At 36.6% G+C, this 11,382-nt stretch overlaps 1 pseudogene; it reads right to left on the bottom strand.

The window, feature by feature from the left end:
- Positions 1-1,753: 1,753 nt before the first annotated feature.
- LOC130886991 (histone deacetylase complex subunit SAP18-like) lies at positions 1,754-4,536 on the bottom strand (annotated as a pseudogene).
- Positions 4,537-11,382: the final 6,846 nt, after the last annotated feature.

Here is an 11,382-nt window from a genome sequence, read left to right as displayed (position 1 = left end):
TGTTCTTTTCCTTAAGGTTGTCTGTCACTTAAGTCAATCTCCAGCCAGTGAGCTGAATGTTAGTTGATTAAATTAGGCGTGCAGTATACTAACACAAAGCCAAAACGCCACATCTCAGGTAACGGTTCCAGTGTTTGTGATATCCTCTAGGAGCATCCCGTGAGCTTGTTGGAGACTGATGCATTTTCAGCCACCAAATGCATATTCAAAAGCCCGATGCCCTTCAGGCAGAGCAATTTATTGCCTTGCCCTTGCATTTGTGCCCTGATTGGATAACAGTAAATGTCACCACTTGGTTATCATTTCCTGGACTCTCAGTACTGGGGTCATACTGCAAGCTGGGGTAGATGCTTACAAAATCAGGGAGGAGACAAACATAGCCTATCGTGGGTAAGCTTGGCTGATATTCTTTTTGTCTATCTTGACAGCCAACATCTTATTTGCCAATTATAAATTAAATTTCTAAAAATATACTAACTCCATTAAATTTCCTCTTGTGAATTCAAAACAGAAAAGGCAATTAGCTAATAAGTGTTTTGAATTTAGACCTAAGTTGTGACTATATTATTTTCACTGTATTTCTAGCTAATATGTAAAGTAATACAAACTTAAGGTATAAAGTTTTAAGGAAAATACAAAAACATGCAAAGAAACAGACAACAGTCAACCATGATCGACCATTATTAAGTTTTTACTATTATAATATATTATACACATATATATGTGATATATATATTTATATATCTCAAGTGAATGTGTAGATATGTGTAAGACAGAGGGCATGCCTACCAAGGCCAGAAGAGAGCATCAGATTCCCTGAAGTAGGAGTTACAAGTACTTGTGAGGATGCTGGGTACTGAACTCAGGTTCAATAAAAGAGCTACAAGCATTTGAACCCCTGGGCCACCGCACCAGCCTTTGAAATACTCTTCAATGGAATAGTAAATTTTAAAATTCTTTTGATGTTTTACCCCCAGAAAGTTCTGGTTAATCCAAACTGGAAATGAACACCCATGAGTAAATGACATGCTATACAAACTGCCCATCGGAATGTCACCAAATATTAACAGCACTTACCACGGGCTGGTCCTCCCCGTACCGTTGCTCTGGCAATGCCTTCCAGACAGGCCATCCATACCCATAGGGACAAAAAGGCTTAGGCCAGGTTCCTTCTCCTGAACAAGCTCAAAACATGAGTTTCATTTCTGCGCTGTGATAAAAGACCCTCACAAAAAGCAACTTGCATGAAGAAAGGTTTATTCAGCTTATGATTCCAGGTCACAGTCCATTGCTATGTAAGCCACAGAGTGGAAGCTCAATAGAGCTGTTCACAATGCACTATATCTTCTCTCACCAATGATCCAGAGAGTTCTCTACAGACACATCCCGGGTTAACCTATCTAGATAATTCTTCAATTGAGGGTCTCTTCTCAGGTGATTCTTGTTTGTAATAAGTGAATAATTAAAGACTAAACCGTACTCTCATCCTCACTTGTCATGAAAGATGGCATGAATGTCAGTCATTTCTCTATTGTGTGGATTTCTTTTTTACTTGATTCTTTTCCGGTTCTGACCTCACACCCAGGCTTACCTTTGCAAAATGCACACATTAGTCGATTACTGCCCTACATGAGTGGTCAGTAGTTTTCATTACTCTGCATAACTAAAACTTTTTTTTTTCAAGGGAGGAAAAGATTAAGTAAGTTTATTTTACAAACTCGCTGAAAAATAACTTCAAGAAAGTCAATAGAATTTAGTACGGTCTCATCCGTCCTGAAGGAGGTGCCCGATTTGGAGGAGTGATGGCTATGTCCAGATAATGCCCTGTTTGGAACTTCTGTGACTGCAGGGTCATGGAGACCTCAGTGCCCTTCCTGCCAGATATGAGCTGCCAATCTCTTTAACTCTATATCCAGGTCTTTTAAGATCCATAAAAACAATTGCAAAATTGAAGTGTGTGCCCTTCTTTCTGGCTTCTGGGTAGACTTCCTTTACTGAACTAGTCAGTTCTTTCAGGGTTTTATCCATCCAGGTGTAGATCTGCAGCTCGCTCAAGGGCACGTTCTCGCGGGAGAACTCGTCCATCCGGTGGTGGTGGTGAAGACCCGCAGCAGGAACGGGCAGGTCTTCTCGTGGTCCATCGGCTTCTCGGTTCCTTCTTAATCTCCTCCTGGGTAACGCGCGCCCTGACCTCCGACCCCTGCAGCGAGCATGAGCTAGTCGTCTGCCTAACTAAAACTTTAAATTAAACTTAAAACTAAACATCTGCAACTTGATTGATGAGAGCATCCAGCTCTTCCTGTGGTGGTTTGACACTCTACCCACAAATTCTTTGGCATTGTTCCACTGAAGCCTAAGCATTGTGCCTCTCCCCTTGAATCTGAGCCAAATTTAATGACTGGCATATCAATAAAATAGGAATAAATGGTGTTAAAAACCTTTGACATCAGGTCCTATGAAGTAAGATTTCTTGAAATGCTTGGCAAGTGTCACACACTGTACCTTAAGCCCCACCATGCTGTGGAGAAATCTTTGTAAATTAATTTATGAACATACACTGCTCAGTAGCAGCAGAAACCAGGGCTGAGATAAACTTTAATAAAAACCTAGCTATTGAGTCTATACCCATTTATCTTTCATAGTTGCTATATATTACCCCAATATCCACTAAAGTGAATTTCTAGCTCTGGAATTTAATAAATGTTCTTTAATAAGCAATGGAGAGCTGAAGATGAACTAAGGTATACTGTATCCATTGTTGGAGCCTCATTTTTCCCCTAGTCCTTTGTGGCTACATACTCTTGCAAAACTCTTTAGTTGGCGGCACTGTTCCTTCATACAGTTATAGATAATTTGTTTAATGGATATCCTTTTGATGGTCATTTTTGTAATATTTGATTTTTACCCTTTTAATCACCACTCACTTGGAAATTCTAATATGAAATTTTTTTGCATCTTTCAGCTCATTCCCATAGGAGAAAATTCTTATAAATGTAATGATTGGGTCATAGAACATCATTCCTTTCAATTTTTGCTATTTATATATCTATCTATTTGTGTGTGTGTGTATGTGTGTGTGTGTGTGTGTGTGTGTGTGTGAGAGAGAGAGAGAGAGAGAGAGAGAGAGAGAGAGAGCATCCCATAGTGCTGATGCAGAGGACAGAGGACAATACAAGGAATATGGTTATCTCCTTCCACCATGTGAGTTCCCAGGTTAAATTCAGATCATCAAAATTTGTGGGAAGCATCTTTACGCACTGAGCCATTTCAAAGCCCAGAATATTAGCACTTTAAAGCGGCCAAGATAGTCAGTCAATATGACATTGTTCAAGTTCATTTTATCTTTCCAGTGAGTAGTTTTCATTAAGCTTCCATCCTATTTATCTTTCAATCTTTAGGTCTTGTTGGTAGGCTTTGGTTTAAGACTAAAGGACAGAATTCAACTGCTTTGCCAATAAATCAATGTCCTTGGCAATATTGACCTGGTGTTTTTAAATGCTGAGAAGTTATAATTGCTGATTTTTTTCAAGGCAGGGTTTCTCTGTAACTTTGGAGCCTTTCCTGGAACTAGCTCTCATAGACCAGGCTATCTTCAAACTCATAGAGATCAGCCTGCCTCTGCTTCCCAAGTGTTGGGATTGAAAGCATGTACCGCCACCACCTCTCAGTTTATAATTGCTAATTTTATAAGCCATGCAGCTTGTTAAAATTATCTTTGTAAAATGCAGAGCCATGCATCATTCTCTTATAAAGCAAAAGTTAGTAGTATTATTAAGTAACTATGTGCACATGCATTTCCAGTAGATAATAGTAATCTTAGCAAGTGGCTGTTGAACTTTCCTTTATATGTTACTGAGTAGTTTATATTTTTCTGTTGCAAGGAGAGGCCGCTTGTTTTGTTCCCTGCTGCTCAGCCCCGGAATAACCACTCAAAACCATATTATTTGCAATACTGTTTGGCCATTAGCTTAAATGTATTTCTAACTAACTCATATCCTATACTGACCCATCTATTAATCTGTGTATTGCCACATAGCTGTGGCTTACTGGGTATAGTTCCAGCATCTGTCTCTGGCAGGGCTACATGGCTTCTCTCTAACTCTGCTTCTGTCTTCCAGCATTCAGTTTAGTTTTCCCTGCCTACCTCTATTCCCTGTGCAGGCCCAAGAGTTCTTTATTAACCAGTCGTATTCACAGCATACAGAGGGGAATCCCACATCATTTCTTCTATCACATCAATTACTTTAGATCATTTGCCTTTTACCCTCTACGAGAAATATTGATCACAGCAGGTTCTCAAGGTGCAGTGGTCCATTATGAAGACTCATGAAGTAATAAAAAAAAAAAAAACACTATCAGGAAATTCATTGTTGAACTTTGACTGGACCCTTGGGTGTTACTGTCTTGAAGACACTGTTGTACACACTAAGATGACAACATTTAGCTCACAGAGAATTGTTCTCACCTTCTGATGGGAGGTCTTAGACGCCAGTTGCTAGTATCACCCTCACAGATGCTCGCCCCTACAATGATCATGCTTGAGACACCTGTTAGAAGTGAGGATGTAACTGTGGGCAGATTTTTAGTAGAGGCACTAGCTCCTCTATGACAAGCATATGTAGCATGAGAAGAATAAGATTTCCAGGAGTTGGTTGGCATTCTACAAGGAGCCCTAGCCTCTTTCAAGTGATATGCCAAGAAGCACTGAAAACTTCCCTGGGTGCAAAGCTGTGTCTTTTGAAAAAATCAGCCTTGGACATTTGCTGAAGATAAACTACTAATTGACGCTAGCCAAATAACCACAAATTACTCCATTTCATATCTAATTAAATACACTTATATATACTGTCACTGCCACACAGTCTGCATCTCTCCCGGCTCTTAGGAAATCTAGATCAAGATGAAGGAGAGAAGACAAAATAGAGAACAGGTGATAGCTTCTTTTATTTGGGGGTTCTGGAGCCACAAATAGAAGTTGAGATGAAAGAAGATAAGATCGCAATTTCTAACTGAGTTACTCTATTTTTATAACAATAATCCATGAGATCAATGTTAGATAACTTGTAGCAATGAGACAGATGACTTAACAGATTATTGTTTTAGGTAGTATGTTTTGTTCATCCATATATATATATATATATATATATATATATATATATATATATATCCAGTAAGCTGTTTATATATGGGAAAAGCAACCAGAAATCCCAGAAATCCAAGAGTGTTTTTGGAACTCAGAAAGAACATGAATCATTTTAGCCTTACTTCGTATTGATGAGGAAGTGGTCAACCGGTGATATGACTGCTCTATGCGGCATGCATATTAAGATACACAGGTAATAGAGTCATAGTATTTGTTCTTTGACTTCAAATATCAATTGGTTAGATATTATAGATAAAAGTCTCTCATTTTTCCAAAATAGTAATATTTATTGAAATTATTTTTACATTGTTTTGTGGCTGTAGGATGACAAATCAACAACTTCTTTTCTTTCCTATAAGGAAGCAGCTCATAGCAAATTTTATTAGGTTAAATAAACATCGATATAATGTGGGATATTAATAAATTAAAGATTAATCATATGGAAAACAGCATTATTGTTATGTAATTCACATAACTTGAAGCAGACTCATTTAAAGAGTACACATATACTTAGCTGTTGTTAGCATATTCATAGGCTTGAGCAGCCATCACCAAAGTCAACATTGGATGTTTTCATCACCTATAAAGAAGTCCTCCACATAATTAGCATTTACTGTCCATCTTCTCCACCCATCCAAATTCTGAACAACCATTAATCAATCAACTTTAAGTCAAATAGAATTGCCTATTTTGGAAAATTAATATAAATAGAATAAAAATCTGATTCTCCTACTTTTAATGGCTTAATTAAAGTGCAGTGGCTGCTTTTAGTTAACTTAATATTTTGTGGTTCATCTATGATCAAACACCTAGTAGAACTTTATTCTTTTTGTTGCTAAGTAACACTGTTGCCTTCTAACATCCCATTATATGTTTACTGTTCAATGCCTTTATTTCTTAAGAATTTCATACCTATACACAATTTGCTATGATCATATTGACCCTCACTTTCCCCTCCACCTCTCCGTGTATCCTCCCAACACATTCATATATATATATATGAAAGAAAGATATATCCTACTTTGTCCAATTTGTATTTCCTTCATGTACATGAGTGAGGGGTACCTCCTGGACCACTAGCAAATGGCAAAATCCCAAAGGAAAATGACTGTCTTTCTCTATTCATACACTACCATTAGTTCGTCAGCAAAGGCTGTGCGGCCTTATAAGCCATTTGCCCACCTATTCTAAAATCTTGACTGGCTTGATCAGTCTTTACAATAGGTAGGAAACGGAATTACCCTAAAAGTCCATCAACTGAAGAAATTGATGAAAAGATTCTATAGGATGGAATGCTATTTAGTGCTAAACAAAAGTGAAATTGCGAGTTTTTCAGAAAAAGTAGATGACGTAGAACATATACTATTTAAAAATGTCACACAATCTCAAAAACAGAAAAATTCACTCCCTTCCTCATATGTGCATCTAGCCAATAATATATGTAAACTAATGTGCATGTGGATATAGCACAACATGTGAAATAGAATAAAAATATTAAATATTAGGGGGTGAAGAAGGACTGGATGCAGAAAGAAGTCATGCATTATTAAAGGAGAGCCAGAGCTAATTGATTCTTTAGCTTTATTGCTGGCATGATTTTTCATTTCTCAGGATTGTTAAGTATATTTCAATATATATTTGATAGCTAAAGCAGAAAATCCAATGTGATGTTCTGTCCTGAGTAGTCACTCTAATTTTATAAAAGTTCTTGAGTTGTAGAGTTTTGGGGGCTGGTTAATTTTGGTATATAATATTTATTTTGCAGCTTATTTCATAATTTTAAAATAAAAAAGTTTTAGAATAAAATCATTTTAAAAAGCAAACGAAATAAAAAGTGTATGTGAAATCCACTATCTTATGACCCAGAAAAATCAGCTTCTAAATATTGTTTATGTTGACATGCATAGATCTAGGCTACTCCCAATCTTGTAAGGGAAGCTTCCTTTTGCAGTGGACAGCAGTTAATTCAGAGAGTCATAACTACTCAAGGTGTTGGAAACAAGTAACTGCGTGTTCTCATCCTTATTTGGCACATAGTTTTGACCTCATAGAGGTCATAAAGGTTCAGGGAACATTTTAGAAGACGGCGTGAAAAGAATGTCAGAGCTGGAGGCTGGGCAGTTCTCTGAAATGCCGTTTTGGGAGCATGATGTAGTTTGGAGCACATTTATTTCCATTTTGAATTTTATTTATCACATCATCAGTTGATGGACATTAGGAGCTATTATGGAAAAATTTCTTGAAACAATCGTAAGGGTTTGGGGGATATATGCTTTTATTTCACCTGAATATAACAATGAATGTGTTAGATGTTAACTCTATCCTTTTGAGCCAATACTAGACTCTTTTCCATAACATCTGCACCAGCTTCTAATCACACCAGCAATACATGAGGCGTTTGATGTCTATGGTGTATTTTAATGACTGAACAAAATTGAGCTGGTGAGAGTGTGTTTATTAGGTCTTGTAATGAGGTGTCTTCAACTTGTAATAAAAGAGATATTGGAATTCTCTCAGTTCATCAAGAAAAAGACTTCCCTGTCCCCAAATTCAAAAATTGCAATCAGGGAGCAGTTTAGACACTCAATCAACTCAGCTTAGATCAGAGGGAATCATGAAAATTTTCACCTGTTTCCATTTGCAGCTTTGGTTTAGCAGCTTTGCTTAAATATGAATATACATAGTACGTTTATGTTGATAATGATTACCATGGGGGTTTGCACCATGTTGATGATATCAAATTATTTATGAAAAGATGTGGGTTTTCTTTAAAGTTAAAACTAGAATAGAAATCAAGTCCAGTGCAGACAACATTCCTACCCATAGGTTCTCAATTTTCAAGCAGATCATTGTGGGCACTTTGTAAAAGGACTTATGTCATTAATGACTTTACACCCTTTGAAGGAGGAAATCAAGAAGATCATCCTATGGGCCAAGACATTATAAACCAATCTAAAAGGAGATATATGTGTGTATTATAGATGGATATGAAAATTATAAGTTCATTTATCTAAAGAGATTACCTGTTCATGAGTCCTAATGAGGGATCCCATTTGGTGAGCATTTGGCTAATAACTCAGCAGCTGCGGAACATTATTGCTTATCCTAATTATTTCTGAGGAGATGTGAACTATATTCCACTAATATAAATGCAGGCAAGAAACAGATTTTGACGTTTCTAACTATTTAAAATTAACCACAGAATGTAGAAAGACAATGTTTACCTGTGGGCCACCTGCATTCCAGACATAATGCTATGTCTATGTCATCAGTGGCAAGAAAGACCGGAGAATGAAAACAATTAGATGGATAATTAAAGAAAAAGCAATCATCATCCCTCTCTTCCTTTATCCTCTTTATCTCTTCAATTATCAGAAAATTAACATAGAATATACTTTCTTTAAAAAATGAACTCTATGAGTAATTGCTTTAATTTTCTGCTTCCTTTTTCTGGAAATTCCTAGCACATGTGAATTCAATGAGAAAGACTATTTTTCTTTAGCTATTGAGAAAAATTAATTTAAAGATTTGATAAAATATCCATCTTTCCATGTGTATGGAAATATCTTTCTTTTTGAATGGGATCTTTTAGGACTAGAAGTACTAACCTCTTAAGTTGCAAATATTCGTGCATTTATGCTTTGGGGCCAAAATTAAAATGAGAAACTATGATGCTTTTGGGATAGTTATAAACTCTAGAAAATAGGTTGTATACTACATCAATTCATGGTGGTTTTGCATGGTCTTGGACAAACTAAATAATGTCATGATTATCTTTTGGAAGATTCGTGCTGAAATATTAAGAGGTGAAATGTGAAGATATCCTACAGGTTACTTTGAAAATGGTCACCTCCCTCCACCCACAAAATGACTGAACATGAAGTAAATGTAGTAGGTTAAGGATAATGGAGAATTCATGTCAAGAGAAAAACAAATATTCATTCTGTCTTTCCATCTTCTACTTTTGATCTAAGTTTACAATTTTTGAAATAAAATGTAATTTGGAAAAGGTATGGGAAGGCACACTCTTGTTGCTTGAAAAAAATCTATCATTTAAATTCTGCTTTAGGTTCTACTGTGTGTGCATGCACATGTGTGTATGAAGTAATAGCCACTCTACTGTGGCTCTCACCTCCTTAGACAACTATGATATTTTGTCATTATCCACCAAATTGACTATTAGTCGTGTCTCCTTCTTAACAAATGCCTTTTAACTGACTGGCTGACTAGATTGATTTAGATATGAAGTTCAGGCCATCAGTGTCCAAACATTGGATTTTAAGGACTAGATAACACCAGCTGCAGTGATCAGATGTTTATTTGGGGCCATTTTTACAAATAGCAATTTTTCTCTTGGTTTTCCAGCTTTCGCGTGGAATATTGGGTTTTCTAAATGTTTTTAGTTGTTTGTTGTGAGTTTCACTCTTTATTTTTTATGATTCGGACTTATGTAGTCCAGGGTGGCCTCCAAACTTACTATGTCACTAAAGCTGACTTTAAACTCCTGATCCTTCTAGCTTTCTCTACCTCCCAAGTTCTACAATCATAGGTGAATACTATCACAGTCATAAAGAATGTCAATTATTCATGAATTCTGATATACCATAGTTAGATGGTTTTCAATGATCCCTGATATTAGAAATGAGTATAATTTGTGGACCTACAAGGAAACCAAATTCTATTTTTCTCCTAAAGGAATTTAGCAACAAAATGACTGCTAAAAACATTCAGTTACACTCATAGATCAGTGTCTTGCTCAGCCATTATCAAAGAAGCCTCCTACTTCAGTAGATGCGAAGTAATCTGCACATCTGGACAATGAGAAGATTGAGAGCAGAAAGACTCTAAGAGCCAGTGGGGATGGAAGGCATCATGGAAAAAGAAGTCTTCTAGACTCGAAGAAGCCATCACATCTATGAACACAGAGCGATTGTGGCATCATGCTTACTGCTTGCATAGATCTAAGTGAAATAGAGTTCCAGTGCTGATGGGGAAAGAGAAACAAGTCCCCATCCCTGCCTGTGATGCTATTTCCAATTGATAACTGCTTATGAAGGAAAAAAAAAAAACAATTTTCTTCTACAGAGTCTCAATGACTCAGCATTTGTAAACAAAGGGACCAACCTTCTGCAGGTCAGCACTCCCATTCTGGGAATGGGATGGAGAGTCAGAAAAAAAAAAAAAAAAAAAACAAAAAAGACTGCTTTTTCTTTTCTGGGGGATAAAGAATTTATTATTTTTGTTGCTTCTTCTACTCTATTCTTTTTGTTCTATTCATCTACTCTGATGTTTCCACTCTCCTCCTTTCCTGATGACTTCCTTCTTCCTTTTAGAATACTTCCTGGTGTCTTTCTTTGACATCTCTCCTTCTACATCTTTCCTAATGACTCCCTTTTCTTATGTCTTCGTTTTTCCCCTTACAGCTTATTATCCCAGCAAAATCTCTCACACAGTATAAAAATTAAATTGCAATGAATACAAGTAAAAGAAAGCATGTTGTCCATATCCCTACATGACTAAACATTTTACATATTATAGGTAAAGAACAAGCTATCTCAAGAACCCACATACATTCGTGTCCAAGCAGCTTGTTAAAGATTAGCAGAATGCAAGCAAATAAGGTCTTTTTCTCAGCCAGTTTTTTTGTTTGTTTGTTTTACTTGCAGGCTGTCTTTGTGCTTGCAAAGAAAGGACTAATAATTTATTATTTATCTCTAAAAATAATCTCCTGAAAAGTCTTAAAAGAATCATAAAATTAAACTTTTATGTATGAAAAACAACCAGTCAACTCTACTTTAAGTCCTCAAGGTACATACCCACTCATCAACAGGTTCCTATGTCAGCAACTGAGGGCAGAAATGGCACAAGCAATCATCATCTTCAATCACCAAAACCATCCTAACAAGAAAAGCACATCAGCCAATAATAGCCAGCTGCTTTGCTCTTGTTCCTTAACCTTCATGATGCACTTACTCATTCATGTGCCTTTCTAAACTTCAGATTGTTTCCCCAAGTTTTTCACCTCAAAGGTATTAAAAACATGTTAACCTAACCTTATTAAATTCTACATTTATAAATTCTTCCTAAGGGTGAAGATTGAATCATTAGTCTTTCCAAGCAGCAATGTTTGGGGAAAAAAACCAATCACTATTATCTTAAGTACCAGTAACCCTGTCCAGTGAGGGGCTAGAAACTTCCTGAGAGTTTTAGTGCAGCCCATAGATTATGAGGGATGTGGT

The sequence above is a fragment of the Chionomys nivalis genome, chromosome 14 (assembly GCF_950005125.1).
Source record: "Chionomys nivalis chromosome 14, mChiNiv1.1, whole genome shotgun sequence".
NCBI classification, from domain to species: domain Eukaryota; kingdom Metazoa; phylum Chordata; class Mammalia; order Rodentia; family Cricetidae; genus Chionomys; species Chionomys nivalis.
The sequence above is the reverse complement of the archived record's forward strand: the minus strand, read 5'-3'. Positions and strand labels throughout refer to the sequence as shown.